Source organism: Artemia sp. Qi Xiang Cuo, chromosome 10, assembly GCF_049724085.1.
Source record: "Artemia sp. Qi Xiang Cuo chromosome 10, ASM4972408v1, whole genome shotgun sequence".
Taxonomy (NCBI): domain Eukaryota; kingdom Metazoa; phylum Arthropoda; class Branchiopoda; order Anostraca; family Artemiidae; genus Artemia; species Artemia sp. Qi Xiang Cuo.
This window is the reverse complement of record NC_142803.1, coordinates 6,176,251-6,202,918: the sequence shown is the minus strand read 5'-3', so window position 1 is coordinate 6,202,918 and position 26,668 is coordinate 6,176,251. Positions and strand designations below refer to the sequence as shown.

Here is a 26,668-nt window from a genome sequence, read left to right as displayed (position 1 = left end):
TAAGAAATCCATATATACAAGCATGCTGCGTGCCGAGGGCACTCAAATATCAAATATCTTTGAATGGAATTCAGTATGAAAAAAAATTTAACTTTGTAAAAAGTGAAAAAACTAGTAATTGCAAAAATATCAGATTTTATTATAAGACGGGATTAAGACAATTAAAATATATTATAAAATAGAACCAAAAATTTCAATCTAAGTAAAAATTGATTTTAGAAATCGGACTTGCTGTAATGATCAAACATCTTTTAAAAGACTCAGTATTAAAATAAACTAAATTTCTTAAAGAGAAAAAACTTTTAATTTCCGTTCAAATGAGCCCTTTGACGATATTCTAGGACCACTGGGTCAATACGATTACCCCTGGAAAAAAAAATAAACACGCATCCCTGATCTTTCTTATGGCAAAAAATGCAAAAGTCCACATTTTTGTAGATAGGAGCTTGAAACCTCTGCAGTAGGGTTGTCTAATACGCTGAATATGATGGTGTGAATTTCATTAAGGTTCTATGATTTTGAGGGGGTCTTTCCCCCTTTTTTCGAAAATCAGCCAAATATTCTCAGGCGCGTAACTTTTGATGGGTAAGATTAAACTTGATCAAACTTATATTTTTGAAATCAGAATTAAAATCTGATTCTTTTGCTGTATCTATTCGTACCGAAATTCCGTTTTTTAGAGTTTCGGTTACCATTGAGCCGGGTCGCTCCTTACTTACAGTTCGTTACCACGAACTGTTTGACTAAGTAATTTTGCTCTACAATAAGAAAGGGCTGGAGAAGCCTAGCTCTCATTTCCATGGTATTCCAAATATATATATATATATATATATATATATATATATATATATATATATATATATATATATATATATATATATATATATATATATATATATATATATATATATATATATATATATATATATATATGTATATATATATATTATATATAGCTGAATTTAGATATTTCCAATTTATCTCCCAATGCGTCTGTCTTCTTTCAACTCGTGTACCCATAAATTGAATCAACTATGACATGCGATACAATGCATTGGAAATTTATAATTTGGGCTATAAATTTAAAAATTAGGGGATTAGGGGTAAAGTATAGAGGGCTAAATGCAAATATTTTAGCTATACATATTCTATAAATTATGAAACAAGAATTTTTCTTAATATTTTCCCTTCTTAAAAGCATATAATTTAGACCTTTATTCAATTTTCTTACCGAGACTAGATTCCAAAAGGATTTTCCAAATTTTGTTTAATAGAAAGACATAATAATCTTACCTTCCAACATCATCAACGGGAGCAATTTCATTTTTAAACTTTCTCTGTGTATTCCACTGAAATACAGCAAAGAGGCCAATAGCACTTGTTGATAGTAGAATCAAATAATTTCTTTTCCTTTCCATGATTAACAGAATCTTCAAATCTCAAACTCGTGCAACGCTTTCCTAGTTTGAAAAAAACATGGCACAACTAGATGCTTCAATGGTCACGGCTTTAAAACCTGAAACAGATGAAGAAAAATCACTCCGCTACTTCATCTTCCTCTTTATTGCGCAATTGTGTTTCAAGCTTTGGGTTTTTACCTGACATAATATCAACGACAAAATAACGAAAACCATCATATCGACCGAGATTATTGACGATACCTAATGAAATAATCTTTTGAAAAGTTATACTATATTTTATTAATTCTTGAAGTCTCAGTAATTTTGTATTTTCCTTGTGTTTCAAGATGTTAGATAGCTATTTTCATATTCGACAAATCTTTGCAAGAAATTTTGATAATAGTTGTTTTATAGAACTTTCGGATGGATCGGCACGTTGAATATTTTCAAACAGATTGATTGAAAATTTTAAGGAATGATTTTCGTCCTGTTGCTCGCCTAGGTCAGGTGTAGTGTTTGAGCAGTTCCGCAACACGAAAAAAACTTATAATAAGTCTGTAAGTGATCTTAAAGCTGCCGAAGCCAAACTTGCTTCCCAAGAAGCAGCAAATAATCCTGTATCTATGTGGAAGTCTTTTAGACAGTCTAAACCAGTGACAAACCCTGCTGGTAACATACCTGAGGAGCAGTGGGTAAAGCATTATAGTGAAGTTTTTGGGATTAAACATGCCCAACTAACAACCGAAAGTGATAGTGAGCTCTCACGAGCTTTTGCGTCCCTCTTGAGCCAACGGAACTATTTTACCGTCTCAATAGGCGAAGTGCTCCAGGTTATTAAGCAGCTGAGAAAGGGCAAGGCTCCCGGGCACGACGGAATTGTGACTGAACACCTCCGCTGTGGCTCACCTCTGCTCATTGAGCACTTGACGCTGCTATATCAAATGTGCCTTGATTCTGGTGCAGTCCCTAGTTCGTTTGCCATAGGTATTGTGTCTAACGTCTTGAAGAAGGGAAAAAATCGTAACCTCTGCTCTAGCTATAGGCCTATAACAGTTTCTAGTACATTAAGCAAAGTGTTAGAGAGACTTCTGTTACCTGAGCTGTTACGAAAGTGTAAAATTGACAATCGACAATTCGGGTTCCGTCGCCACCTCGGTTGTGCATTTGCACATCGCCTTCTTACGCGTATAGTATCGAAAGCTCAGAATCAATCACGGACTCTTTTAATTTGTGCAGTAGATGTGTCCGCGGCGTTCGATTCGGTAATTCATTCAAAGTTAATTTTGAACCTGCTGCACCAAGGTGTGAACCCACATGTAGCGGCCGTCCTATGGCACTGGTATTCGAGTAGCCTTATCCGTGTTAAGTTGAGTAGTGAACTCCTGTCGAAACCGATTAAGCTTCACCGGGGACTGCGTCAAGGGTCGGTTTTAAGGCCTGTACTCTTCAATTCACTAACCTCGTCGGTAACAAAAAAGATTAACGGTGGTTTTAACACTGAATGTATGGATGTGAGCCTACTGTGCTACGCAGACGACATATTACTGGTGAGCACATCGCTTTGTAACCTTCAAGCTAATATCGATCTCCTAAGTCGAGGTTATACTAATATTGGTCTGGTTATTAACCCTGCTAAAACAGAATTTCTTGTATTTGAACCCCCGCGTGCGCCGTCTGAAGTTGCCCGTCGCGAGGCTACCCGTGTTACCGTTGCAGGGCAAGTAGTACTTCCAAGCCGCAAGTTGAAGTACCTAGGTATCACATATGGAAGCGACCTCAGAAGCTCGCGTGCTCTATTTGTTGACCAGGTTCTGTCGGGTTTTCGGTCTGGGTATGCTAGACTTGCAGCCCTGAAGTTTAAATTTAATAAGCATATCCTTGCTAGGTTGTATCGTGCCGTCGCTCTTCCCTTTGCTCACTACATCTCACCCGTTTGGCATTGGCTATCGAATTCGGATATGTTGCGAATCCGTTCAGGCTTTTGCAAATATTTAAAGTTTCTGCTTGGTCTGCCACTTTACCTCCGTAACACTGGTCTGCTAGAAAAGTATCATATACCTGATCCTGTTGAGTTCATGCCGAATTTTGAAAAACAAGCTCTCGTGAAACACAGGGCACTATTATTTGATTTCCCAGCGACTTTCTTGCTTGATAGTTGAAGTGTGATTTGTTTGTATTTAGTAGATTATTATGTTCGGTTGATTTGTGTTCGTTTTTATTTTCTCTTTTCTTTTGTTTTGCTCCGCTTCTTCATGCTTCTTTTTTATAGCGGGTTTGTAATAAATTATTATTATTATTATAATATCAATTAGCACCATAGAAATTACGACGCAATTCAGTAGAATCAAAAATAACAAGAATCTAGTCTTCTTAAAAGTATCATTATGGCCCTTTTCCGTTATTTTTCAAATATAAGATGGAAAGGAGGGACCTTACAATTGGTACAAAAACAAATAAAAATTTTGCAGATCATTTCATCCGTTGTTGCCATTTACATTTTTAAGAATATAGGTACTTAAGTATTATCCGAGAAACGCTCGAAAACTTGGATCGCGAATGACGCGAACATGAGACGAGAAACTGGTCAAGCAACTTCTTTATACTAGATAAATAGCTTTGGCTAGGTTGGAAAATACATTGCTGCTATATTTTATTTAAGTATTTAGTTGGTATTTTGGTTAGGTATGGTTACTATAGGTTTGTTTAGGTTACGTATTTAATATATGCTATGCTTTACCCCTACCCCTACCCCTAATTGGCAAGCATATACTCCAAATTTGTTTCTAAGCTATTTCATTTTCATTATAATTTTGTTTTTTTTCATTAATACTAACCAAACTTCACTTCTCGAGTGTTTCTCGGATAATAAAAAATCCTTAAGGGTACTTCTGTAGAAAGCAGTAAATACAAGAGAAGTGAAGTTTCGTAAATGGTAATGAAATAAAACAAAATAAGATGAAAATATAATAGTTTCTGAACAAAATTGGGCTATATATTTGTATATTAGGGGGGGGGGGTAAAGTATAGTACATATTAAATACATAACCTAACCTAACCCAACCTAGGTACCTTTTATTCCCTTTAAACACCCAAAAAATAAAGTTTAAGCATAGTCCCCGGAGTGAGAAACCCTTTGCTCTAAAGCGTCAATCCTTTTTTTACCCGGTAAAATGGCTATCTGCTCTCGCAATACAATACTCGAATACTTACCGTTTTCTACACAAGAACCTACTTAAGTACCAGAATATATACCTTTTGATGCACACATAGGTTGTTATACTCACATATAAAATAAAAATATGTACACGTAACAGTCCGAAAATCATACCAGGTGCTAAAAAAAAACTATGGTTCCATAAATATCAATTTTACAGCTTTCTGCTAGTTTCAATCGTCGGATGGAAAGGAGAAACAAGATAGTGGTGAGGGCATTCCATTTTCTACCGGTCAGTACTCCCTGAATACGACAGATCCTAGAATACAAGTGGCCCCGGAATACAAGTGGCAGAGGCGTCCCGAGGGGGGAGAGGAGCACGTTGCCCCGTCAACTTTTTTGCATTCGTAAAATTGTCGCCGAAGGCGAAAATTTTGGAATTTTTCAAAATCGGCCGAAAATTAACACAATTTTTTTTTTCTTCAGAAAATTAGGCATAAATCAGGTAGCGTTTCGGCCAAATTTACGAATATCACCACCCCCCATAAAATAAACCTTAGGACGCCCCTGACAAGCGGTTCCATGTTTCTATCTGGCGGTCTTCCCACGGCATTCTGGTATTCCAGATGTTATGACGCAATTTTGTTTTCGGTATTTCCATATGACTAGTCTAACTTGTTTAGGGTGGTCAGGATATTTAACAAGCATTAATAATAGGAAATGAGCAGGGGGTTTTAAATACGCCCATAGGAAAATATCATAGGATTTTAAAAGCACCCATAGGTAAACAGCATAGGATTCCTTTACCGCCCAGAAGATAATAGCATGGCATTTCTGTGACGCCCCTATTAAATTAGCATGGGATTTTGAAGGAACCCATAGGAAAATAGCATAGGATTTCTGTGACAGCCCTGTGACATCATGACATACCTGGTAAGATCCCCATGTGAGCCCCCTATTTCTAGGTGTTATGACACAATCTTGTTTCAGTATTAAAAACCTATGAGGTCATTTTGTAATAAATAGTGTCTAAACAAGTTTTGTGACGTTGCTTCTCCTAGAACCCATTTTATTGACCGCGAGTCAGTTTCTTTTGGGCAATGAGAGAGGAGTGTCAGGATTAAAATTCATAAAGTGGACAGACAGAAAATTAGAAGATTGTTACTTTGGAAAAATGTTTAATCCTAGATGATAATTTTCAAAGTTTGTTAGTGCGGAAGAGAATCTTCACTAAGAGAATGAATGATAATATAAAGAGAAATGAGTCTCCATCGTTGGACGATTGTCTGAGACTTATATGTCGCGACCCATATGCATTAATTTAATTTATAGATTTGTTAATTGAAACAGAACAAAATGATAATGTACATCTTTTTGAAAATTACCCAGATTTTCAGTTATTCCTCCCATTTCTCTAGTGACCCAATAAGTTAAAATTGACAGCAAAGAACATTCATTTTATTGATCGTGAGTCAGTTTCTTTTTGGAAGTGAGACAGTCAACATATAAAAATGTTTTACACATGTCCATTATGATTGTATACATTGGGCAGCTCGTCATCCTGTGAAAATTGTACCTATGCTGTTGACTATAATGAAAAATTTAGATTATGCAAGCCATTAAAATTGCATAAAGGATATTCTGTGCAAATTAAAGACCGTAATTCCTGTCTTGAAGAGATTTGTGACTCTCATACTAAAGGATTCTTATGCTTCAATTGTCAATATGATAAATGTGATCAATGGGAAAATACTTACCCTGGCATGATTGCGAAAAACCCTAAAAGTGAGTTCAGTTTATTTCTAAGAGACTGGTATCGTCGTGGTTTTAAATGGTTTTGGGAAGAAGAACCGGGTCTACACTTCATTTGCTGGAATAATAAAGGAGTCTGGTTTTTATGACATCGCCGTGAATATACCGGCTACTATGATTATAAGCCTACATACTTTTATTTGGCTGTTACAGAAAGTAATTCTTCATATGAGAATTTTATATGTGACATAGCTTCAAATAAGCAATTTAAAACACGTGAATTTTATAATATGAATCAGAATAGTAATATTGATTTTACAAAGGGATATAATAAAAATTAAGTTATATTATGTTGTAGAAAATGTGACCCTGACTTTGCATGCCAAGATGAGTACAATTTGAATCCTGACGAGCTGCCGCCACTTATCGTTTCTGATGACTACCTATACGTAGAAGAAGAAATCTAAAAACAGGACAGTATTTTATGCATACAAATTTTATTAATAAACAAATTTACATACATTTTTAAAGAATTTCACTCTGAGGGCACCGAAATTTATATTGTATAGGTAGGAAAGAGTATTTTCAACTAGAAAGTCGTTCGGTCGAGGATTTCCCCATAAATCTTGAGGAATTGACTATAAGTATCTCCACGAAATCGGAAAACAAAATATAATAGTGCAAGAAAATCACAGCTTTTGGTTGATAAATCTTGTACCCGCTTCCAATTTTGAATAATAGATTTTCCACGTTGTTCAAGAAAATTTTTAATGTGAGGTGTGTAGAACATATACTGTAGGCCAAGATGATAAAAAAATTCTATATTCTTTCTTGTTTGAAAGATGCATAATCAATGCCCCGTCTTTCCAGTTGATGGACTACTATTAACATTGATAATGGTATTGTTAACGTGTTGAATATGCTCCATGAAACCCAAAAGTATGCAATAGGATTTGTATTTGGACATATAAGGATCCGAATGAAATACATTGATTATTTGATTCGAGTTCATGACGCCAAATCTAATAGAACGCTGCCATCAGGAGTAATTTCCTAATAGGTTTCAAATTGATTTAGCGAGATTAATGCAATACTCTCCTCCAATGCCTCGGCCAAGGTACACTCTACACGCACTGTATCTGTTCGGACAAAACTCATTTTTTGAGTGCTGGAAAAACTCAATATAATAATGCCATGGGTTGTGGCAATCATTTCTTCAGTTGTACCATTTTAATATAATTGTGAATCTCGATCTAGAGATTGCATTGTCAATTCATACAGGGTCCTGTAGGATTTATCAAAGGATAAACTTTAGGGCGGAATTCCAATTAATTTACATACAAGACATGAAAGTTCAAATATTTCAAATTTGTGTGGAGAATTTGTCCATGATCCAACGGCGCTAGCACCTTTTACAAAAGCCAAAGCAAGTTTTGAAGGAATTTTATTATTAATAGATGCCGAATCAGTATATGTACGTGTACCAGTAGCAATATGAAGTTGATTCGTGATTGTGTTAGGAACGAGCAATTTGATGTTATTTCCAGAGGCTCTTAATTTCTCTTGCCAATGCAACAGAACTGATAACTTGCTGTTTTCCTAAATGAAGTATTACGGAGGTGAGATAGACTGTTACATCGGGTGCAGTGCCCAGTTCTTTTCGCAAAATAAAATTGAACGGTGCAAGTTGTAGCTTTATATCAAACTTAACATTGAGAGGCAACCATTGAGGTATTTTAACTATCTCATGATATAGTTTAACAATCAAGTGTAAATCTTTAGTTGTCACATCTCTAAGTATATTGGCAGTGTCAGTGTCCGTCTTTTACTCATATCCAATAGTCATACCTCTCAATATATTCTAGGACATTGGAGTCATCAACATGAATTGTTTACAACTTGCACAATTTGAAAGATTTTCAATTGCCAAGGCAGGAGAACTCACGACTTGCTGTTTTCGTTCATGAAGTATTGCGAATGGGAGAGAGACTGTTACATCAGGTGTAGTGCCCAGTTCTTTTCGGATAATAGAATTGGACGGTGCAAGTTGTAGCTTTATATCAATCTTTACATTGTGAGGCAACCATTGAGGTATATTAAACATCTAATGATTTAATTTCCTAGCTAAATGTAAATCTTTAGTTTTTGCATCTTTAAGTATATTGCTAGTGTCAGTGTCCATTTTATATTCATAACCCAGTGCATATCGTCTCAAAAGCTTATATGACATTGAAGTCATATACATGAATTGTATATAACTTGTATAATTTGAAAGATTATGGCTCGACACATATTTGTCTAAATAAATTGTGTAGTACACAATCTTCACAGGTTAATCCCTCGGCTGCACTTGGTTATTAATTGTTAGATGTTTTTAGAATGACATGTAAATCTATAAACGTTAAAGTCTAATCTATGAAATAATCTTCCCTGGAATAAATTTGAAAATGAACATTATCAGAGAGCGGTTGTTGTGGATTAAATTGTTCATAGTATCTGTGTTTTACACTGACATCTACACTTTGTGCATTGAAAAGACTTAGAGATGATTTGACTGAAGGATGAGATTCTTTATGTGGTAGATATGCCATATCTACGAAAAAAAATCCTATTCTTCAATTTTTAGTTTCTTTTTTAAGCTTTACGCTTCCAGACTGGGTTGAGACCGATGAGTGATGAGGTCTTTCCCACCTTTTGTAAGACTTTTCGGCTTTGTCATGATTTCAATCGATCACCAAGGGATCGCGTGCTGGACCTGAGATTTTTTGAAATCCTTCCCAAAACCCCAATCATAGAGGACGCAATATCCACGACAACCGGTGCAATGTGTTTTTTAGCCAGGGGTAGTGCAGAGCGAAACAGCTTAGCAAACTAATTGCCGGGACCGTAACCAGACATTGACGATTGACCCCTATAATAGTCCATTCCAACACCCAACTGTCGTGGTCCGAGAGTAGCAAAATAACAATCAATATCAGGATCTACAAAATGAGTTCTGTTAGCCATTTCACTGAATGGGTCACAAAAGACATGTAATCACTGGCAAACTTTTGGTCACAGCTAAAGGATCACCCAGCTCATTGCTTAATTTTTACCAATAGACCTTCAAGCACGAAATGTTAACTGGAATATATTGAAGATGTTGTATATTGAAGTAATGATTATGCTCACTAGAGGTTTTCCGTTCAAGAATACGTATGAAGCGGACATTGCTATTACCGACTTTCAATCTCTCGGCAAAGGATGCATAAAGAAATATATAATTGTTAGATGAGACGGCGGATGCATAGTCTGCACAGATAACTTGATGCTTACCACTGAAATTTTTTACTATAATAGTACGATTTATAAAACTGGGAAAGTCACGTAAATCTTCATTAAGGAATATTTTCTCATTCTCAAATGGATTGGTAGTGTAAATTCTCCACTGTTCTGGTGAATAGTTGAATGTGAAGCCATCCTTTTTCTACATGCACTGTTTTTGTTCATAACTAGACACAAATCGCTCATATTGCTGTATTCCCCATAGGGTATAATTGCATAGGAGTGATCATCTAAGTCGAAATTTGCCACTTTTTCGTCAGAAAAGTCAAAGGTTCTAATTTTCATATCATATATACGATCCTTCCTTAGGCTATCATATTTATTTTTGAGAACGCAATTACAAGGGAAACTTCATACCTCTCCTCAAATTTAACGGTAGAGGACAGTTTTGTCCCAAAATCGCTCGTTTTGCTCAAATCGTCATAGAGAGGTTCAGAAATATTGGAGATGAATGTCACATAAAAATAATTAGACATTATGAACGTCTTCAGCGGGTATCCACGAATCAAAATCAGATTTGTATCTTGGTCAGCACAAGCAATCGTCGCTTACCCTTGCGAGTGCTAGTCTTTAATACTTTTTCAATTTGATAAAACCCACTGTTTCCAACTTTTTGCAATTTATATTCATAAGAACCACCAAGAATCTCATCATCTTTCATATTACGAAGACGAAACGTTACAGGTTTAATATCCAAGACCTTTGACACTTTAAAAAGTTCAGTGGACCACAAGTAATATCTTTTCTCAACAATATTTCTTGTTCTATCGATTCGAAAAATATTACCAACATTAAATTTTCTCTTTCCAGCCCTTTCATAAGAATATTGCTTAAGGAAAAGTATATTGTCGCTACGATGAATGCCGCCTTTATAGGACTATGACTATGATAGAGTATTGTGTTATATTTCAATTAAACCTTTTTTACATGTGGATTAACAAATTTTTTCCGCTATATGCTTGAATTTTTCTATATGAATCTTGTTCAAGAATACTTTCAAGAGCTTTTGTAACTTCATCATTTCTCCTTGACTGCAATGGTATTGCAGGTGCATAGCGACTAAAAACACTCATTTCAAGTAAAATATAATTGTAGGGTGTAGTATGACATCTTTGAATCGAGTCTAGAGTCAAAAGATCTCCTTATAGTATATGCTGAGGGTAAAAGGCTTTAATTTTTCCATAGTCACGACATCTAGTCCTCTGATCTCGATGAAGAATGTAACTGGGCTCCTTTTGTAAATACTCTTTTGCTAGCTTCTTTTCAATTCCGGTAACTTTAGAAAATGTAGTGGGAGAACTTAAACTTCCCACTTCCACAATATTCTAAAAACACACCTTTCAAAACTTGATTCCTTTTGATCGTAATCGTGGTATGAAGCGTCCGCCACCGTATTGCGTACTAAATGATGTGGAAAGACGCGTTCATTTAATATCCTTACCAGGCCCACTTGGCGTGCTATCTAATGAAATATCTCAAGATATTTCTTCAAATTCTTTTAATCATTTTAAAACAAGTTTATTTCCAATAAGACTTTTCGGAAAATTTGACAACTTAAAAAATTTCTATAAATGACTGTCAACGGATTTGAGTCTTTTACAGTAGGCAATCAAATCTGATAACAAATCAATTAAATTGTAAGGTTTGTCCTGGATTATAACTTCATTCTTTTCTCGTCAATTTGTTCATTTTCAGCGAGATAAGTCAAGAGTCTTTTACTTTGCTCGTGGTAGGGTTGAGGCAACACGTCTGTAACATTTGTTAATAAATCTTGTTCTTCTTTCTTGGGCTTTTAAACGTTTACAAACTTTCAGTACTTTCAGAAGATTGATCAATAACATGTACTTTGAATGGTTTTTCATGATAAGTTTTATGTTTGTTGACACGTCAAACAGCATTTCGAAGCAACAATTAATTTTTCATCATCGGCAATTGTTTCATTCTTAATAAATTGATCAAGATTATCTTCAAAGTGTTCTCTTGGTAAAAGAGCAAGTTCATATGGAGTCAGTTTATAGGCTTTAGCCATTTCAAGAGAATAATATTTACCTGTCCTGAGATTATCAGTAGTAAAAATGAAAAGAAACTACCACTCGCCTGAACAAGGCGTTTTCTTTTACTATTTCCTTTCTTTTTGCTATCTAGGGCGTGTACAAGTGAACGATGTTGCTTAGTCTGTTGTCTAACACCCTCTAACAGTTAAATATTACCTCCCGAGAAACTTAAACAAAGTTCAGATAGGAGATTAATGAATTCATTGTCAATACCATGTTTGAATATAGCTATCCTAAGTCGCGATTTTCAATTAGCTAGGACGGAAAATAAATGTCCATTTCCATGTAGCTTTTTCAGTGTCCTGATGGCAACTAATTACCTTTTTTACTATTCACGGGTAGATATACATTAATTTCATTATAAAAAATATCAGTGACAACAAGCAAATCTTCGGGTGTGTTTTGATCCAGGTCCGATAAAATGTATCCATAAGGTTTATTAGTAGAATGCACGTAAGCCGAAAGTGAAAATTTTGGTTTACATGGGTAGATATGTTTCTTTAGAGTTATAAGAGAATTTGAATCGCAAACCACCCTTTAGATGATATAGTAATTGCAGTTCAAAGCAAGTGATCTCATACCTTTACTTTGATCAAAAAGATTATGGAGAACAACAGTTACTGTTTAATATTTAAAAACTTGAACATATTTACAATGGCAGTTAAAATATTTTAAAGTAAGCACTTGGGGCGACCACGGCGGTAGCCGGTGACGCGACCTGGTTGCTGGAAGATGCATGTGGTGGGTTGAGGGCCTGCGGCAGGGCGCCAGAAAGAAAAAAAATAAAATAAATATAAACACTTTAAAATTATCACTTTGCGCTATGAAAAAATTGAAATAAATGAATATATAAATATAAAACAAGTAAAAAATAGGCAGTTTTGAGCTGGAGACAGAAAAATGGCCCTCCCCCCACTGACGGAAAAACAGCCCCTACCCCTTCCAACTATAGGACTTTCTCTAGACCGATTTGACGCCTGTAATTTATACAATCAAATCGACCTGCAGTAAGGTAGTGACCGTGTGGTAGGACCCTCACACTGTCCACGTGTTTATCAAATTTGTCCGATATGGTGGACATGGCATTTTTCTCGACTGATCTGTATAGTTTTTATGTTTTAAAGAGAGAATGGCCATGACACTCTCTCTTGGAACTAAATTATTATCTATACAACTCCTATAAACACTCGTGTTGAAATTTTCCTTTACATTTTCCTTTCCTTTACATGTGACAGCAACCCTTGCAGACTTGTTTTATTCATTGTTCATTTTGCGTTTGCACACAGTACACCTTCGGATCGGGAAACACACCGTGGAATACAAAGTTACTCCCCGTCTCGGATTTTAACTTTAACAATTGAGTTGGGACCTCGCACTTCACTAGGACCGGATAAGCGGAGTTGTTCCAGTTGGTGTAATCCTTCCGGGAGCTAATTCACTCACCATTTTCCAAATCGTCTAATAAATTATCAGTTTAAACTCTTAACAATAATGCGTATGTGACCCCGTAGTACACCTGAACTTGTCCATCCCCCGGTCATTGGAGCTTACACTCATTTTAATGAAACTACAACATGAGTTTCTTTGAAATTTTTAATATAGGGCTGCCGGTGGCAGTGTTTTTATTTAAATCTACATTTCTTTTTTTCCTATTTAAGAGCACCGTATTGGAGTCTATGATGGTGAACGATGTGAAGTTCAGATCTGCAATGATTTAGGCACATTCTGGGTCGGTTACAACGCTACAACGTCTCCTATTGCAAACACTCTCACACGTTTTACCAAAGGCCGAATTTAAAATGAGTTTAAAGATCTCTTTTTCGACCTTTGCTTTCGCTTCAGACCGTTTCTTGACACAAATGTCAAGAAACCCCTTAACATATTGCTTTTGATCGAATTGGAGGGCTCTATGAATCTTTGTGACCATGAAACCGTTGGTAAGCATCCACTGCAAAAGGTGGTTTAAAACAGTATTCTGTTTCGGTTCAAGGTCGGCAAAGAGCTTTTGTTTTGAAGGTGTCCAGTGCATACCCTTTTTTACCAAAGATAAATTATAAGGATTCTAAGAGTCCCTAGACACCGGTCTATTTATGCACGGGAAAACAAAGTCCTTTACCGAGTCATGACGATTTAGAGCTATTTCATCCTCAATTTCGAAAAACCATCCTTGTGTTCCATTCTCCTCAACAGTTTGATTATTGGGGAAATTTGGAGCAGAAGGATTGTCAAGCCATTGTTAATTATCACACGGCAAATAAAATTGACACATTGCCGACGGATAAAGGGAACTCACATCCAAGAAAACTGTATTCGACTTTTCACCGGTGCGTTGTCCAGTCAGGTTGTTTTAAAGCATACGACCCCAGTGGAAAATATGCCCTCCCCGCATCGATCTCTCTACAAATACGTGCTAATCCAGGTTGGCGATCAAACCTATTTTAGCGTCACTAATTTTAAGAACAAAATTCACCACCAGATGACGAGTTTAAAAATAATACCCTATATCCAACCCAAACTTCTCGTAAATTTTATTTATGTTTTCTCGGACAATATCCAACAAGGTCAATACATCGCTTGCTAGGTACATTTTGCAATAATCTCACCCATTTTTACACCCTCCCTTATCCCAAACCCTCGTGGCAAACTCATAATCGGCAGTGGTGCATTGACGATCGTGAAGTGGATCGTAAAACTCAGCAATGGGCGGTAACTTTTCTTCACTTAGCCTTGAGGCGGAGCTGTAGTACTCGTACGGGTATATGCCCTTTTATGTTTATAAGCCATACATTTCATCATCATTTCAAAATGCTGTTTGAGGAGAGGGAAAGCATTAAAATCGTCGCTTTTTAGTTTAATCAATTGACTTAGGGGTTTGTGGAAGAAGCTGTAGGATATAAGAAGTGGACTTTATTCAAGCATGCATTACCATTATTAATTGTTTTCCATTGAAAGTCCAAGACTAGTAACTTCTCAGAGGAGTTAGGTATGATGTTATAAGAAAAAGAACCGTCTACCCATACGCCATCTACAACTTCACCGTTCTGAAAACGTGCCAACGGAGGTAATATGAATTTCAAATTTTAGTCGGAATTGTGCATGTAAACCGGTAGAGAGTATTGCTGCTCAACATTTACATTACAAGATTTATGCGCATGCCGCCGAAAGTTACTGCCTTTCAATAATATTTCTTGCCACAAATGGTTATGGCCGCAGATCTACGCATCCCCACTACCCTCAATAATTCTTTTCTTACAAACCCAGCATGTATTCCAATTTTAATAGCCAACTTGTCATCTGGTGATAGAGCCATTGGATAATATGTGTTGCACAGCCGTGAAATCGCCCTATTAGCTATTTTAACAAGTGCAACCATAGCTGTGCCTACACAATCTTCCCCATCCAATGTCTTAATTGCATCTACAAATTTTATGGTATTACAAGAGTCTTTTCACGCATGGGCAAAAGAGACTGCAATGGATCCGTGTTTTAACATGATTCTTATTTGATGGATCGGACACATCCATGAATGCAGTTCCAATAGCTAATGTCACCTTGTCGCTCTGCAAGAGCGTGTTCTGAAAGTTTTTGAACTGCAGGATGGCATGGTCTCCTGAAACCGTCTCCACGGACTCGTACCCATGACCCTTGCAGTGTTTCAAATAATTTTTCAATTTTAAATCGGTAAGGAAAGCTGAAACACATATTGGACAGTAATAGCGTGTAGTTTGATTCTTACCCTGACTTAAAACCCGACTAATATGTGGAATAGGGAAAAAATGTCCAGTTGAATTTGGATCTTTGACAGTCTCGTAAAGAAGCCATACCCATTATTTCACTGACTCAATGGAGGGTGCCATTGGGGAATATATTACCCCTTTTTTATTCCTGAGTTCCCCTTATTCATAGTCTGTATCATAGTGCAACACTTTAACAGCAATCTTTAAATAATCGTTGGCCCTCTCAAAAACATCGACCCTTTGTAGTGTTACTGGATAACGTCCATTTACACAATTAAAATCAACTGTAGGAAATTCTTCCCTCTCCTCACCCGCATTAGCTGCCCAATCGTCCAACTTTGTCTCAATAGCTTCATTCTTCCGGGGTTTATGCCCCGTGGCAAGGAACGAATATTTCAAACACTCCAAGCCCGTATTCACAGAGAATCGCTGTACACCTTTACACCCCTTTACATCTGCACTATATTTTGCAACCCACTTCCCATTCGTCCCACCTCTTAAAACAAATTCTTTTTTAAATTTAGTAATGTTAACTTCAATAGACAAAACCACCAACCCACTCCCATTTTCATTATATCCCTCCATCCTAATAAGATTTCCCCCCTTCCAATCCAAAAAAGTCCGGATAAAAAGTTTAAATCCCTGTTTGCATACTACATGGCCACAAATCCCCGGTACCTGCATTTAAAAAAAATAATCTAAATGTAATTGATGCCTTAATTCTATCGCGCCAACTCACCTTTCGAATATGGTTTTCCAGAAGAGCCCGAATCTTGCTGACAAAGGAGTGGACTAGGTTAATCGGATCCATATGAATACTACCACTTGTAAGAAAGTTGAATGGGTCCCCAAACTCAGCCCTAAGAACTTGAATATTGTGCAAAGTGGCATTCTCTATATACAATTTGGGTAAAACAGGGGGTGAGCCGGCACCACTTTGCTTTCCTATATCACTTTGCAGTACGGGCACTGTCTCGACCTCACTTACTGGTAGTTGGTCTACCCACTTATGGTCCATATCAAGTCCAAGACCCCGCACAAAACCGTCTAAATCAAACACAGGGGGAGCTAAACTAACAGAACTCAACCCCACACTCGAGCCCCCCCCTACGTTCACTACTCTCCGGACCTCTTGCATGTCCAAAACGAAATCATTCACAAACAGATATTCACTGAGATAAGCCACATCATGAGTGCCCATAAGAGGGTGGGGCAAGATAGAGGGTCTTTGTTGGTTTCTCCCTGGCTTAATGACTCTGCCCCTTTCTTTTTTCAGATTTCTATTATACAGCATTAGAAGTGTGAATTAGAACAGGTAAGCCCCCCACCCTAAAATTCAGCTTATGGGGTCCCATGAGCCAGATATGTTCATACTGTTGGAATTAAATAATACATAATGTGCTAGGATACAATACGCAGAAGCTTTACACATTGAAGTTCGTGTAAAGCTTCTGCATATTGTTTAATTTTGGTCTTTTTGTGTGTGTGTGGATAACAAGTTCCAATACCACTTTTTTACTTTCATTTAAAAAGCCTTTTCTTATTCTGTGATTAAAGCAGAATATTTCTACCAATCCAATTTACCAGTAGAATTAAAACTAACGTAAAAAAAAATTTTTAAGGCTAATGTCGGCGCATTTGTCAATATTCAGAAACACCAAAATAAAGTGGAGTACAATTCCTTAGAATACGGAGAAACAAATTTGTTAAATTCAAAGATTTAAGGTTCAATTTGTTGGCTGTTTTTTCCTTTTTATGCATCTATTAAAATGCTGGTAGTTTAAATATTGACTCACTGGCAACGCCTGACATAACGAAGAAAAAATAACGAAGAAGAGAAAACGAGGATAGAAGAGCCAGTGAAAAATAGAAGAAAAATATCGGAATTTACTAGTTCATTATATGTAGGGCTTAGATAATTTGACTATATTTGACCAAGTTCCAAACATTTTCTCCTTATTCAATACAATATTAAAGTAATTGGTGAATTTACTAACTTACACAGGGGCGGATCTAGAATTTTTTAGGGGGGGGGGGCACAAAATAGGTTGATCCGATAAACTTACGTTAGGAGTAAGTTTAATTAGCGCAAACTTGCATTAATTAAGTAAACTACACTACTTTATACTACGTTAGGGGGGCGCGTGCCCCCCTCACCCCCTGGATCCGCCACTGAACTTCCAGCCGTTGCCAAAAGAGCAGTAAAGAAGGGGTGGTGGGTTCATCCCATCAGCCATAGTTATTAGACTTTTTAATTATACTGGACGAAATAGAAATCTATAAATTTTTATTGGACTAATTTACAACTCTTTCCCATGGCCTCAGGATGATTATGTCCACCCTAAGGACACTGTTATATGATTTTTGGACTATTGGTAGCAAAATGGCTATCTCACAATTTCCGTTGAATGCGTTTTGGGAAAAGAGGACGTCAAGGAGGGACCCTAGTTGCTCCCCATCCTGTTTGACTCTTAAAAAGGAACTAGGGCAATACATTTCAAATCAAATGAGCCTCTTCGAAAGTTCTCACGACCACACTTTCCATAAGAACCTTATATGCCCCTGGGGCATAACTTACAACCCTTACCCCAGACTCTGGTGGATTTTGTCCACACCAAAGGCCTTATTATATAATCTTTGGACTATTTTTGAAGAAATGGTTATCTCAAAATTTTTATCGGATGCATTTTTGGAAAATAAGATGTGGGGAGGGGGGTGAATACCCCCGATAACGTTGACTTTTAAAAAGAGAACTATCACATCTGATTTATAATCCATTGAGCCACCTCCGGCATAGGCACCTATAAGCTGAATTTCAGGGGGGTGGGCTTAGCTGGTCTAATTGGAACTTCCAGTGCTGTATACCAGAAATCTAAAAAAAATATCTGAAATATAAGGCAGAAACATTCAGCCAGGGGGGCTGGAGTCGCCCTCTGCCCCCCCCCCCAAATGGGGGCCCCAAGGAACTCCGGGGTTTATATGACTAACCATTCCAAAAAAACCTTATATGCCCGCGGAGCATAACTTATAACCCTTGCGCTCTGGGCTCTGGGGGCGGTGTCATCCTCAAAGACATAATTTCCGGCCCTTTCAACTACCCTGAACAAAAATGACATCTCAAAATTTGATTATATGCGTTTTGGAAATTGATGGGCGGGGGGAGGCTTGTCGCCCCCAATCACTTTTGACTCTTTCAAAAGGCCCTTTCAATTTCCAATCCAATGAGCCTTTCTTGAAGTTTCTACGACAACAAATGGCCATCTCAAAATTTCTATAAGATACATTTTTGGAAACCATGAGGTGTGGAGGTGGTATCCGGCCTCCGATCACTTTGAATGTTAAAAGGGTACTAGAACTTCTGATTACCAATCCAGTGAGCCCCGTCCAAAGTTTATACGATCACCCTTACTATAAAAACCATATATGCCCCCAGGGCATACATTACAACCTTTGCTTCGAGGGCTGCGGGGGTTTGTCATCCTCAAAAACATAATTTCTGGACCTTTTAACTACGCTGAACAAAATGTCTATCTCGAAATTTTGATTGGATGTGTTTGGGGAAATAGTGGGCGTGGGAGTGGGGTTAGTGGCCCTCCAATCACTTTTGATTATTAATGGGACACTAGCCCCTTCAATTTCCAATCGAATGAGCCTCTTTTGAAGTTTGTAAAACAACAAATGGCCATCTTAAAATTTCTATCAGTTGCACTTTTGGAAAATACGAGGTGTGTGTGTGGCGGGGGTTATCCACCCTCTGATCACTGCAAAGCTTAAAAAGAGCACTAAAACTTCTGAGTACCAATCTAATCAGCCACCTCCAAACTTTATACGATCACCCTTTCTATATAAACTTTATATTCCCCTTTGTAATAACTTACAATCCTTGCTCTGAGGCTTGTAGGGGGGGGGGGGTCATCCTCAAAGACACAATTTCCGGACCTTTCAAATACGTTGAACCAAATGGCTATCTCAAAATTTTGATTGAATGTGTTTAGGGAAATGGTGGATGTGTGAGGGGTTTTAGGTGCCCTCCAATCGCTTTTGATCATTAAAAAGAGCAAAATCCAATGAGCCGTTTTCGAAGGTTGTACGACAACACTTTCGATACAAAGTGCCCTCGTCTAAAGCAAACAAAAAAAAATCAATTGTGCCCACATCGCCCTTTACTTAGGCAGAGCAATTGCGCTGCCTGTGATTTGTCTCCTGTTTTGAAAGCCAGGCAAATTTCCTCAAGGTCGTAGTTTTTGATGGGAAAAACTAAACTTATTGAATTTGTATATATTTGGAACCAGCACGAATAGGCATTGAAATCAGGATGGTAGTTTGCTATGGGAAAGGGGGGAGGCAATAGTCCCCCTGAAACCCCAGTTTGTCCCCCAGACCTTAATTTTCCTCTCCCCCAGCTGAAATCTAGTTTCTTCGAAAATCATTCAAAGATTCGAGGTTCGAGATTTATATATTTAAAACAGCTTTCATATTATTTGCAAAATCCTCAACTAAATTGCGCTATCTCTTACAACACAAAAAAGAAAAACAGAAAAAACTAGGAATGATTAATGAGACTTGTATAAAACGGAATAAAACAATTGCTGAAGCGAAGTGAAGCGCCTTTATCACGACTGTGCATGAGATCATCTGCTTCCAAATTTTATGCAGTGCCACATAACAAAATGGCGGAGGTGCTGCTGTACTATAGTTTCAGTGTGCTGTAGCTGAAATCGTGAGTGCATGGGTTCCGTATCTTAAAACAGCTTTCATATTATTTGCAAAATCCTCAACTAAATTGCGCTATCTCTTACAACACAAAAAAGAAAAACAGAAAAAACTAGGAATGATTAATGAGACTTGTATAAAACGGAATAAAACAATTGCTGAAGCGAAGTGAAGCGCCTTTATCACGACTGTGCATGAGATCATCTGCTTCAAAATTTTATGCAGTGCCACACAACAAAATGGCGGAGGTGCTGCTGTACTATAGTTTCAGTGTGCTGTAGCTGAAATCGTGAGTGCATGGGTTCCGTATCCTATATTAATATTTTGTTAGGCCTTATTTGAAAAATAATGATCCTTGCAGCGTCAGTTAACATCATCAACTCAACATAATTCAACGTATCGGGGTACACTGTTGAAGTTGTCAAACAATCACAATTTGGATCAGAGACATGCAACTAGACCCCGCCACCGCGCCGGCGGATCGACCGAACACCGCCGACCAGAGGCCCGGTTGAACGCCGCTGATGTGTCTTAACGCCACCGGCGCGCAAACGGCGCGCCGCCGCTGGCAGAGGCGGCGGCGTTCGGTCGACTTCAAATTCATTTTGCAGCAATTCTTTATTGCGTCAACCGCAAAGTCGGAACTTTTCCTTCTCGTTTGGTTTAGTATTTCAATTTTCTTGATTAGAAATCAAGCAGGGCTTGTACTATCCCCGTATTTTCGGGTATTTCGCCGAAAATCTAAGCGCCACCCCCAAAAAAAAAATTGGTTCCCCGAATCCCCGAAAATCACTCAATCACGCTGCCACGCCTAGCGATTTATCACCAGTGACTTTCCCTGCCAAATATTACTTTGCGTTCCATAATTCTTGACTACTCACTTGTTCATTAATTTTCATCTCTTTTGTTACTTGGCATAAAAACCAGACAGATGCAATATGCAATTGCAATATACACAGTTCTTCATATTTTGACAAAAAAAGTATCGTCTTTATGATATGAGTTTAAATCATTTCGAATGCAGTTTACCAATCGTTGTTTCTTACATCATTCGTAGTCAAGAATTTTATTTTCAATTTGAATAGAATTATAGATCGTATTCACTACTATACAGTCTCAGCCTTCAGTTGGATTTTGAAATTGACAGCCGACAGATTGTTTCTACAGCTGAATTGTAAGTTTGCAGATTTTTTTTTTTTTTTTAGATAATATTTTCTTAATTTTTAATACTCAATTATTGAACGTCTGATATAAATACAATCTTCTTTATGAAAAATTTTAACCCCCCCCCCCCCCAAAAAAAAAAAAAACCCCTTCTATTGAGACAAAAATTATCTATAGACAAAGATATGTATAAGGTTGGGGGATTAAAGATTTAACCGGAAGCTACCCTAAAAATATGATTTATAAATAAATTGTAAATTTTTGCCTATAGGGGGGGGATAGTTGGCTATCATTTTTAAATGATAATACCTCATTTTTTATTGAAAGCAGGGATGCCAAAAAGATAATTATTTCTTTCATTTGAAGTGGAGACAGAAGAAAATGATATCAAATTCCCTGGGAAACCATTGAAATATTTTGATAGACCCAGGTCCCCCCATTAGGAATTGTTCATTGTCTTGGGTATTTTGTGAGTTTTCATCGGCTACTGGCCTAATTTGGCTTTAGTGTGTGCTCCCTTTTAATTAGATTCTTTGGATCTTATTGAATGCCACGGCGAATCTATGATTCAGTTTTCCAATACTTTGAGGTATATCTGAATAATTTCGACATTTTTTTTGTTGTCTTTGTACCCCTTTACTCATTCCCTCAAATTTTTTTTTTCAAGGAACACTAAGCTGTTCAACGTTATTTTACGTGTTTGTTTGAACCATATAGTGACCTAGTTAATTATCAAGTAAATTATCTTTCTAATGAAAGCTGAGACGTTATCTTATCAAGGTGGTATCCAGAGGGGGGGGGTAGTGAGCTATAATATTTAAATGATAATACCTCGATTCTTTTTTTGAAAGCAGGGTGCCAATAAGTTAATTTTTTTTATTTAAAGCAGAGAAGGTATCCTATCAGGATGGTATCCAGAGGGTAGGGGGCCATAGGGAGTCATTATATTTAATTGATAGTACCTTAATATTTTTTTACTGAAATCAGGGATGCCAAAAAGTTAAAAAGTTTACAAAAATTAACAAGATTTTCGTGAGTTATACTTGATACAGCACTTGCATGGTTTTGTCGTCCAAAGGGAAAGGAACATATGCGTCCAACCCGTTTTTTTCTTATTGATGAAACGGGTATATTTTGAAAACATTCATTCATAAGTACCAGGCAGATTCACACTAAAACGAATTGGTGTGACGAAAGCGATATCGACATCCCTACCTAACGTCGCGCTCGAGTGACAATGGTGCCCTTGGTCTAGTGCCTAAGTTACATTTAAAGTCAAGGTTATAATAAAAGCTTTCAATTTGGGGGGTTCAAGGAGGAGACTTTGACAGTCTTATGACCTCAGGGTACTATATGTTGCAACGCTCTTACGTATCTACAGTGGTTTAAAAAATTCCATCACCGCACAAATTATTACCAAAAATATGCAAAAATATAACAAATGTAACATTTGGAATATTATAACACTTCAAAGCTTGAAGAAAAGAAAAAAAGGCTAAATACCCCTAACTACGCTTGGAAGCTATTTTAAAAAGAAACTCTTTGGAGATTTCCATGGAAATGGCCATAGCAGAAGCTTTGAGCCTGGGTGGGGATCAAAGAGGAGTCTTTGAGTATTTTGAACAGAGGTGACTTATTGTTGCGACTTTCTTAAAGTTGGTAATTTTTGTGAGCATTTGGAAATCAAAGCTTAAACTCAATAACTGATACTAAGTGTCCAAGTGTCAAGTAGCATTTTTCTTGGATTAAAAGTGACGAACTAGGACGAAAATCTCAACATCTTCCTGGAGCTACTTCAGTCTACATATTATTTCATTTAATTACATTTAAAACGGATGAGCTTTTCATTTTTTACCCAAGAAAATAGCTGGCACTTCATTTTTCTTCATACCGAACAAAACATTAAGTGTTTTTTGTTTCATTGTAATTGAAATATTCTCATGTGAAGTGTTCATCATGTATTTTTCAATTTGATAAATTTACTCCTTTTAGATGCAGTTTATAATTTGACTGATATTAGGTATTTATCATTTTATAATTTGGAATGAATCCCCAAAAGAAAAAATGAATAATATCCAAAAGAACAGCCAATACCAATAAAAAAGCAGCAGTTAAGCCTTAGCGTACATGACATATATTCTATAAAGAAGCCAAAAGAAAACTTTAAAATGCATTTTTTTTTAATTGTTATTAAAAACCAGTTTATAATGCAAGAAGGCTTTTTAGGCATCCAAAAGAGCAAAAAAAAACGATCAATATCAAAGTCACCAATTTCAAGTTTTTTAATGGTGACAAAACAGATATACGAGCCAGCCAGCGACTTGTGAATTTTTGAACTCATGAATAGGCTAGAATCTGTTGTAAATTTAAGCTGTGATTTGAGAAAGACTGATGAAAACATTAATGTTTGCGGTCAACATTGATCGCGGCACGCCGCCAACATCTTACCGGCGGCGCGCCGATGACATCTTACCGGCGGCGCGGAGTGGCGCACTGTTTTTGGCCCCGCCGCCGCCGGTCTTCCCTCATCGGCGCGGCGCCGGGGTCTACATGCAACGCACGTGAGTATTTAAAAAAAAGACCAGAAAAGTTAACCAAAGATTAAACCTTTGTATTATCGTTTTAAAGCCGTCAAAGGAATGACATTTAATGTCATGATAAAATGACACCCCTCGACGCCCTACATTTCCCCAAACACATCCAATAAAAATTTTGAGACGCCATTTTTTTCAACGTTGTTGAAAAGTCCAGAAATTATTTCTTTTGAATGAAACACTCCCCCCCACAACCCTCAGCGCAAGGGTTGTAAGTTAAAAGTTAAAAGAGTGTACGTAGTTAAAATTTCTGGAAATTAGGTCTTTGCCAGTGATGTCGTAGAAACTTCAAAAAGTACTCATTCAATTGGGAATTGAGAGAGCTAGTGCCCTTATTAATAGTCAAAAGTGATTAGAGGCCAAATGCCCCACCCCCACGCCTATCATTTTCCCAAACACTTCCGATCAACATTTTGATAGAGCCATTTTGTTGAACATAGTTGAAGGGTCCGGACATTATGTTTTTGAGTCTGACAACCCCCCACAGACCTCTGGGCTAAGTTTGTGAGTTATGCCCTGGGGGCATATAATGTCTTATAGAAATTGTTGTCGTAAAACTTCAAAAAAGGCTCTTTCGATTGGAAATTAAGAGGGCTATTGCCCTTTTTAATAATCGAAAGTAATCGGAGGGAGAAATCCCCCCCCTCCACCGATCGTTTCCCCAAACATTTTCATTCCACATTTTTATACGGCCATTTTGTTCAACGTAGTTGAAAGGTCTGGAAATCATGTCTTTGAGGATGAAAACCTTACCCCCATAGCCCTCAGGACAAGGGTCCTAAGTTGTGTCCTTTGGGCATATAAGGTTTTAATAGAAAGTTTTGTCGTAGAAGCTTCAAAAAATGCTCATTCCATTCGAAATTGAGAGGACTAGTGCCTTTTTATTAGTCGAAAATGTTGAAATGGCAAATACCCTCCTCCACGCTTATCATTTCCCCAAACACTTCCAATCAAAATTTTGATAAAGTCGTTTTGTTCTGCCTATCAGAAAAGTCTGGAAATTATATCTTTGAGGATAACAAATCCCCCCAGCCCTCAGGGCAAGGATTGTAAGGTATGCCCTGGGGAAATATAGAGTTTTTACAGAAAGTGTGGTCATATAGACTTCTAAGTGGGCTCATTGGACTGGTAATCAGACGCTCTAGTGCTCTTTATAAGAGTCAAAGTGATCAGAGGACAGCTACCCAGTCCCCCCTACACACACGTCGTATTGTCCCGAAATACTTCTAAAAGAAATTTTGAGATAGCCATTCTATTCAAAATAGTGTGTCTGGGCGGGTGTTTGCTTATTCCAATGCATGTCTGTCTCGGTGTGTGTGTGTCTGAATCTACGTATTTGTATGTTTTTGTCTCTCTCACTCTTTTCCTGTGTCTGGGCGGGTGTTTTCTAATTCCAATGCATGTCTTTCTCGGTTTGTGTGGCTGAATCTACGTATTTTTATGTGTTTTTGTCTCTCTCACTCTGTTTGCCTGTGTGTCTGGGCGGGTGTTTGCTTATTTCAAATACATGTCTTTCTCGGTTTGGGTGTCTGAATCTACGTATTTGTATGTGTTTTTGTCTCTCTCACTCTTTTTTCCTGTGTGTCTGGGTGGGTGTTTGCTTATCCCAATGAATGTCTGTCTTGGTTGATGCTTATAATTCCGAGTTTTTGTATGTGTATTTGTATCTCTCACTCCTTTTGAATTTTTGCCTGGGCAGGCGTTTGATTACTCTAAACAAATGTGAATTTTTTATGTTTTGAGATGTTTTCAAGTAATGATATGAGATGTGGAAAAAAGGTTGAAAAAAAATATCATGTTAAAAAATTAAAAATTAAAAAAAAAGTTGAATAATTTCGAAGTCCAAAAAAAAATTTAGTTCAAAAAAAAAGAAAAAAAGTGCTACTACAAACAATATTTTTCTAATAGTGAAAGTCACGACTAACATTTCTATATCATTCTCATTTTGAATTTAGAAAATATTAAATGTGATTTTTTTTTAAGTATGTTACATGTCATTCTAAGAGATTAAAAAAAAAAGTTGAAAAAAATGTCAAAAAAAAGTCACTAAAAACAATATTTTTCTAATAGTAAAAGTCGCGACACACATATCTATATCATTCCCATTTTGAAGTTGAAAAATATTAAACGTGATTTTTTTATGTTTTAAATATGTTTCATGTCATTCTAAGAGATTTAAAAAAAAGTTAAAAAAAATAAAAATAAAAAAAAGTTTGGGGGTGGGGTGTGGGGAGGGGGTTGGTGGGAGGGAGGAGGGGGAGGGGTTGGAGGGATAGGGTTTAGGGATAGGGGTAGGACTTGGGGCCCAAGCATCAGAAGAAATTGTCTGTCTAGTATACATCTCAAATCATCGTGGTATGCATATTCTCACGATGATGCCATAAAAATGCCCCGAAACAGGTCACTTTTAACAACTATCAAAAATCCAAATGATAAATCGAATGTAATTGAACTTGTTCCAGTTCAATGGAATGAACTTGTTACGATATTGTGACGCTTAACATCAGTTGGCCAATGTCCCAGAAACAATATATTGAATGTATTTCTAAAATCATAATATGTTCAATGGCTTGTTGGCTCAGTCGAGTAACGTGTCGTTCTTTTACCTTAGGAAACCACGGGTTTAATGTTCGATTCCTACATTAAACACAAATTTCACAAAAATCAATGGGAAGATACTTAGAATGTAAAAAATCTTACCATTGGAAAAGAAAAATATCATTATTAGAGTACAATAAAATGACATCAATAAAAAACTATTAAAATTAAAAATCCG

The 26,668-nt window shown here is 37.0% G+C and overlaps 1 protein-coding gene across 1 annotated transcript in view; it reads right to left on the bottom strand.

Moving 5' to 3' along the window:
- Nucleotides 1-1,296: 1,296 nt before the first annotated feature.
- LOC148947406 (uncharacterized) overlaps nucleotides 1,297-26,668 on the bottom strand; it is a 63,342-nt gene continuing 37,970 nt past the window's right edge. The window contains exon 2 of the transcript XR_016142361.1: nucleotides 1,297-1,516. The gene's annotated coding sequence lies outside the window, so the exon portion shown is untranslated. The remainder of the gene's footprint in view (nucleotides 1,517-26,668) is intronic.